We start from the raw sequence: 6,853 nt of genomic DNA on the forward strand, positions 1-6,853 counted from the left end.
CGTACAAGATCGAGAACCGGGAAAGGCTGACTTGCTCAACCGAGATCAAAGAGGATGACAACAACTGAAAGTTTCACATGAGTTCATGAACTGATTAATGGTAATCGGCAATTGCTCAAAGAGAAATTATGGTCAGCCTTGGTGATTTTTTACAGGAACAGGGACACGTGGTCGCATTTTACCGACGTTCTTCAAAATGGAAAAGTTTTTGCACCCAATAAAAGGAGTCGAATTTGTCACGAAATTATTTTCAGAGTACTAAAATGGAGGTGAAAAATTTATCCCAGACACTGATGGGCTCCTACGGATATGGTAGGTACACAGTACAGGTAGAAAAAAATTGATTTTTTTTTCTTTTTTCCCCTTCTTGGATCTAGGTATGTTTTCCTATTGCAGTAAATGAGGTTGAATGTATATAATTTTAGAAGAGCTATACACATACAGTTTATGTAGTAGATAATGTATACTGCTCAAAAAATTAAAGGGAACACTTAAACAACACAATATAATTCCAAGTGAATCAAACTTCTGTGAAATCAACCTGTCCACTTAGGAAGCAACACTGATTGACCATCAATTTCACTTGTTGTCAGCACATTCAACTTTGTACAGAACAAAGTATTCCATGAGAATATTTCATTCATTCAGATCTAGGGTGGGTTCTTTTGAGGGTTCCCTTTACTTTTTTGAGCAGTGTATATTTTTGTGTGCCTGTATGTAATGGCATATATACATAGAATTAAAGAGTATATTTTGGATGTTCAGTAATAGTAAATAGAGAGGGAAATTGTATCTCTTTGAGGAAAGGAGAGGCCAGGCACCCTAACCCTAACCCTGAATGTGAGTGACGTCAAGTTGGCCACCTTTAAGCCAGTCACATGACCTTTAAGCCACCCCACAATCACATGATCGTTAAGCCACCCCTACCTGGTCATATGCCCAGCAAGCCACACCCACAAAATAAGCCACGCCCACAGTGTGGTAGTAAAAAATTTTGCAGCCCTTCACTGATCCTGGGTATTACGATCGCTGATGAAATACAGGTCCAGAAATGAAGCATTAATCCAGAGGTCCCCAAACTTGGCAATTTTAAGTCTTGTGGACTTCAACTCCCAGAACTCTCCAGCCACTTATGCTGGCTGGGGAATTCTGGGAGTTGAAGTCCACAAGTCTTAAAGTTGCCAAGTTTGAAGACTTCTGCATTAATCCAAGGAATATCACCATAAAAGTTTTCCTCAGAGGGGGGAAAAATTTCAAAATATTGGCCTCAGCAGGAAAATTCAACATTATAATTCAGACTTGGTTCTCAACCTGGGGGTCAGGACCCCTTTGGGGGTCAAACGACCATTTTGCAGGGGTCGCCTAAAACTACGGGGGGAAAGACAAATTTTCCCCGGTGTTAGGAACTAAAGCTTCTATTCTGGCGCCTTGGGACATATTTTTACAATCCCACCAATCAGGCGGTGACAGTGGGGGTGCCCTTCTGACCTTCCTGCCAATCAGCTTCAAGCTCTGTTGGGAGAATTGGCGTTCGACTTATGGCTGGGGGTCACCACAACACAAGGAACTGTATTAAGGAGTCACGGCATTAGAAAGGTTGACAACCACTGCTTTAACCATTAAACCAATAATTACTGTTAATGAACTCCCTTCTGTTGTTTTATAGATTTTTTAATATATTGAAATACAAGAATATATCGGCAATCGGCGCACTTTCATTTTTACAATAAACATATATATACTGTGTGTGCATAATTCCAATGAAGACCTTTAAAAAAAAAAAAGGCAAAGTTGTGTCCAGGTTGAATTTCTGATCCAACCCCAAAGGTGGCCATCCAGCAAAGATGTTGAGCCCTTTGTTTAAAAGTAACAGCTTAGAAATCCACCTTTTGCAACTGGCAGCTCTTTCTGGAGAATGGCCATAACGTGCTCTCAAAATTCATATGTGTGCAGTATTTAAACAAAAATCAAATGTTGATTGTTCCTATCTTCTACTCGTCAGACTTATAATGGAATAACAGAGTTGGAAGGGACCTTGGTGGTCTTCTAATTCAACCCCATGCTTAGGCAGGAAACCCTACACTACTTCAGACAGATAGTTATCCAACCTTTTCTTAAAAACCGCCAGTGTTGGAGCATTCACAACTTCTAGAGGCAAGTTGTTCCACAGATTAATTGTTCTAACTGTCAGGAAATTTCTCCTTAGTTCTAAATTGCTTTTATCCTTGTTTAGTTTCCACCCAATGCTTCTTGTTCTACCCTCAGGTGCTTTGGAGAATAAGTTGACTCCCTCTTCTTTGTGGCAACCCCTAAGACAGCATTTCCCAACCGGTGTGCCACGGCACACTAGTGTGCAGCGAGACACGGTCAGGTGTGCCGCGAAGCTCCTAGGGAAGCTCCAGCTGGGCGGGGCGCTGCCGGTGCCGACCTGGAGCTCCCGCTCGCAGCTGTCCCCCGGCTCCTGCTCGATGCCGCGGTTTTCGGCGCTCTCTTGCTGGGCCCCAAAGAAGGAAGGCAGGAAGAAGGAGAGCTTCATTCTTCGCGCCTTTTCCCCGCCTTCCTTCTTTGGGGCCCAGCAGGAGAGCGCCAGAAACCGCGGCATCAGGCAGGAGCCGGGGGACAGCTGCGAGTGGGAGCCCCAGGTCGGAGGCACCGGCAGCGCCCCGCCCAGCTGGAGCTTCCCTGGCGTCGGCGGCAAGTGTCCTTTGGGGCCCAGCGGGAGGGCACTGGCGGTGGGAGGGGGGGTGGCTGCAGCGCCCGCAGGCAGTCGCAGGGAGATGGCGGCGGCTAGAGGGAGCTCCAGGCGGTGGCGAGAGGGAGCTCTCTCTCTCTCTCTCTCTCTCTCAGCTGACTGCAAGCGGGAGCCCTGACGGTGGCGGTTGGACGTGCTGCTGGACGCCGTACATGCTGGCACTGCGGGCCTGGCATATACGGCGTCCAGCAGCACGTCCAGCTGCCGCCGTCAGGGCTCCCGCTTGCAGTCAGCTGAGAGAGAGAGAGAGAGAAAGAAAGAGAGACATATAAGAGAGGCAGAGAGAGAGAGAGAAAGAGAGACATAGCAAGAGAGGCAGAGAAAGAGAGACAGCGAGAAAGAGAGACAGCAAGAGAGGCAGAGAAAGAGAGACAGAGCGAGAAAGAGAGACAGCAAGAGAGGCAGAGAAAGAGAGATAGAGAAAGAGAGACATAGCAAGAGAGGCAGAGAGAGAGAAAAAGAAAGAGAGACATAGCAAGAGAGAAAGAGAGACTTAGCAAGAGAGGCAGAGAGAGAGAGAAAGAGAAAGAAAGAGAGAGAGACATAGCAAGAGAGACAGAGAGAGAGAAAGAGAGAAAGAGAGAGAAAGAAAGAGAGATAGCAAGAGAGGCAAAGAGAAAGAAAGAGACATATAGCAAGAGACAGTGAAAGAGAGAGAGAGAGCAAGAAAGAGAGAAAAAAGCAAGAAAGAGATAGCAAGAGAGACAGAGAGAGAGAGAGAGCGCAAGGGAGAGAGAAAGACATAGAGGAAGGGAAGGAGGGAGAGAGAAAGAGAGCAAAAAAGAGAGGAAGAAAGAAAGAAAGAGGGATGGAGAGAGAGAAAGAAGGGAAGGAAGGAAAAGAGAGAAAGAGGGAGAAATAGAGCGAAAAGGAGGAAGAGAGAGGGTTTTTTTGTCCAAACTTTTCTTTATCATGCATGGGATAGAAAAGGTGGATAGAGAAAAATTCATAAACCTCCCAATGCTTCAAGGACCCTCTAAAAGGATGCAAATTGGCCAGGTTGTCTGCAAGGGATATAAATCCTTCCATTCCCCACCATTCAGTCAGAGTTGAAGAACCTTCAACTGGATGAGAGGCGAAACATCTTCAAAAGAAAAACCAAGAAAGTCCAGTTTGAGAAAGCCCCTTTGGGACAACCATGACTTAAGAACATAAGAACATAAGAAGAGCATTGCTGAATCAGGCCAAAGCCCATCGAGTCCAGCATTCTGTGGCCCACCAATTGTCCATGGGGAGTTTGAGCAGAAAGAGAAGGCAAGACCCTCCCTTTCCTTTGACTCCCAACAAATGGTATCCAAGGGAATCCTGCCTGCTTCAACCAACATAAAGGCGGCACTGGGACATCCGTTTCAATAACCACCTATGATACACTTGGCATCCATGAATCTGTCTAATCCTGCCTTGAAGATGACAGCTGTCACGATTTCTTCTGGAAGGGAATTCCATCAACCAAGGACCCTCTGGGTGAAGAAATGTTTCCCTTTATTTGCCCTCACTTTCTTACCTATGAGTCCTAGCATTGTGCGATAGAGAAAATAATTTTTCTCTATCCACCTTTTCCATCCCATGTATGATTTTATACACTTCGATCAAGTCCCCTCTTCAACACTCCATTTCCATTGATCATTTCCTCTTCATTAATGTTCCCTCAAATATATACCGTACTGACAAATAAACAATATTTCTAACATTCTAATTAACTGGCAGGCCATAGTGCCTCCTATTTCTCTTTACACATTTACAGTAGGGTATATGTGATGTTCCACACGTAAGAAAGCAACATTTCATGTGGGTGGGTTGGGGGAGAAAAATATGGCGTCCTTACTGGATCCCTCGTCTTCTCTTTCTTCGTTCTCTTCTTCTCCGCCACGTGGTCCCCCTTCGGCTCCTTGGAGATCTTGTACTGTTTTCGAGGCTTGACTGGGGGCAGCGGCTTGTCATCCTCCCCTTTCAAGTGTCGGACGTAAGGGAGGACCAGCCTGTAAGGAAGATTATTATTATTATTATTATTATTATTATTATTATTATTATTATTATTATCAGTGAAGCAGAGGAACAGCTGGAGCCTGTTCCCAGTGTGCGCATGTGCACAGCTGCCAGACAAAGGGAACAGCTGAGGAACAAGGGTCAACTTGGGAGTAAGATATCTCTCTATCTATCTATCTATCTATCTATCTATCTATCTATCTATCTATCTATCTTCTATCTATCTTCTATCTATCTATCTATCTATCTTCTATCTATCTTCTATCTATCTATCATCTATCTTCTGTCTGTATGTCTATCATCCATCCATCCATCTATTTATCTTCTATCTGTCTATCATCTATTATCTGTCTGTCTGTCTGTCTTGTCTATCCATCCATCCATCTTCTGTCTGTCTGTCTGTCTATCATCTATTATCTATCCATCCATCCATCCATCTATCTTCTGTCTGTATGTCTATCATCTATCATCTATCTATCTATCTATCTATCTATCTATCTATCTATCTATCTATCTATCTATCATCTATCAATCTCATATTCTCTCTCTCTCTCTTGGAAAAGGCAGCCAAGAACTTACTTTGCTTGAAGCCAAGATGAGGCCCCCTCTCGATGGGCGTGTGATGCTCTTTCATGAACTTGTAGAGGTTGACCAGAAACGTCTGCTGCTCTTCTTTCTCACCACTCAGCATCTCCTCGTCCCCCGAATCTTCTTCGGGAGGCTTCTGCTCAGCTTCAGAGGGGTTTTCCTGCTTGTCGGGCGGAGACACCTGAGTGAAAAAGAATGGGTGGTCAGAGGCAAATTGTTTCCCAGCCGCAACAGAGAAGAAGACAGACAAGAGGAGACATTGAGAAGCCGAGCAAGCTCAACACCATCTTGTCTCCCCTTGGCACCACGTCCGGCCCACAAGGCAATGGATGGAGCCTCCAGGAAAACTCACCAACCTCATGAATGCTAATCTTCAGGTCAGGTTTACCTGAGCAAGGTTACAGAGGTGGGTTTTTGGCAAGGGCTCACTCTCCAATTTGACCGGTTCAGACAAACTGATTGTTAAAATCAGAGTACTTCAAGAGTTGGGCAGCATATAAATACAGTGGTACTTCTACCTACGAATGCCTCTACTTACGAACTTTTCTAGATAAGAACCGGGTGTTCAAGATGGTTTTGCCTCTTCTCATTTTCCACTTACAAACCCGAGCCACCGAATCTGTAATCGGAAAAGGCAGGGAGAAGTCTCTGTGGGGCCTCTCTGGGAATCTCCTGGGAGGAAACAGGGCCAGGAAAGGCAGGGAGAATCCTCTGTGGGGCCTCTCTAGGAAACTCCTGAGAGGAAACAGGGCCGGAAAAGATGGGGAAAAGCCTCTATGAGGCCTCTCTAGGAATCTCCTGGGAGGAAAAGGGCCAGGAAAGGCGGGAAGAAGCCTCCGTGAGGCCTTTCTAGGAATCTTCTGGAAGGAAACAGGGCCAGAAAAGGCGGGAAGAAGCCTCCGTGAGGCCTCTCTAGGAATCGTTTCTACTTAAGAACCTGGCCATGGAACAAATTAAGTTTGTAAGTAGAGGCACCACTGTAAAATAATAAAATAAATAAAATAAAATAATAAAATATAAAGAAAATTATATGGAAAGGGTCTCAAACATGTCCGTTTGGGTGCTCAACAATAATTATTAATTACTTAATTACTTATTACTTCTTTATTTTAAATATTGTATTTATTCTCATTTTGTTTTTTACTTTAAGTAAGGTATGTGCAGTGTGCATAGGGATTTGTTCATAGGTTTTTTTAATAGTCCGGCCCTCCAACAGTCTGAGGGACAGTGAACTGGCCCCCTGTGTAAAAAGTTTGGGGACCCCTGCTGTACTGCATATAAATAAAATAATAAAAAATGCTGTCAAAATACACATTGTTAAAGAATGGCTACAAGTATATATTGTGTAAATGTTATATTTTGATATGTACTGTAGTTTGCTTCTGGTATTACTGTATACTGCTCTGATAAGATCACACTAAAAATATTGCATCCATTTTTGGTCATCCCAATACAAAAAAGATGTTGAAATTCTAGAAAGAGTGCAGAGATGAGCCACAAAAATGATTGGGTGACTGGAAGTGAAAG

The 6,853-nt window shown here is 44.2% G+C and overlaps 1 protein-coding gene across 1 annotated transcript in view; it reads right to left on the minus strand.

Annotated features, from left to right (window-relative positions):
* LOC139164609 (small serum protein 2-like) overlaps positions 1–6,853 on the minus strand; it is a 68,152-nt gene that overhangs the window by 58,943 nt on the left and 2,356 nt on the right. Inside the window, exons 2-3 of the mRNA XM_070746988.1 lie at positions 5,318–5,507; positions 4,578–4,731 (exon numbers count right to left, since the gene is read on the minus strand). The gene's annotated coding sequence lies outside the window, so the exon portion shown is untranslated. The remainder of the gene's footprint in view (positions 1–4,577; positions 4,732–5,317; positions 5,508–6,853) is intronic.

Source organism: Erythrolamprus reginae, chromosome 3 (assembly GCF_031021105.1).
Source record: "Erythrolamprus reginae isolate rEryReg1 chromosome 3, rEryReg1.hap1, whole genome shotgun sequence".
Taxonomy (NCBI): domain Eukaryota; kingdom Metazoa; phylum Chordata; class Lepidosauria; order Squamata; family Dipsadidae; genus Erythrolamprus; species Erythrolamprus reginae.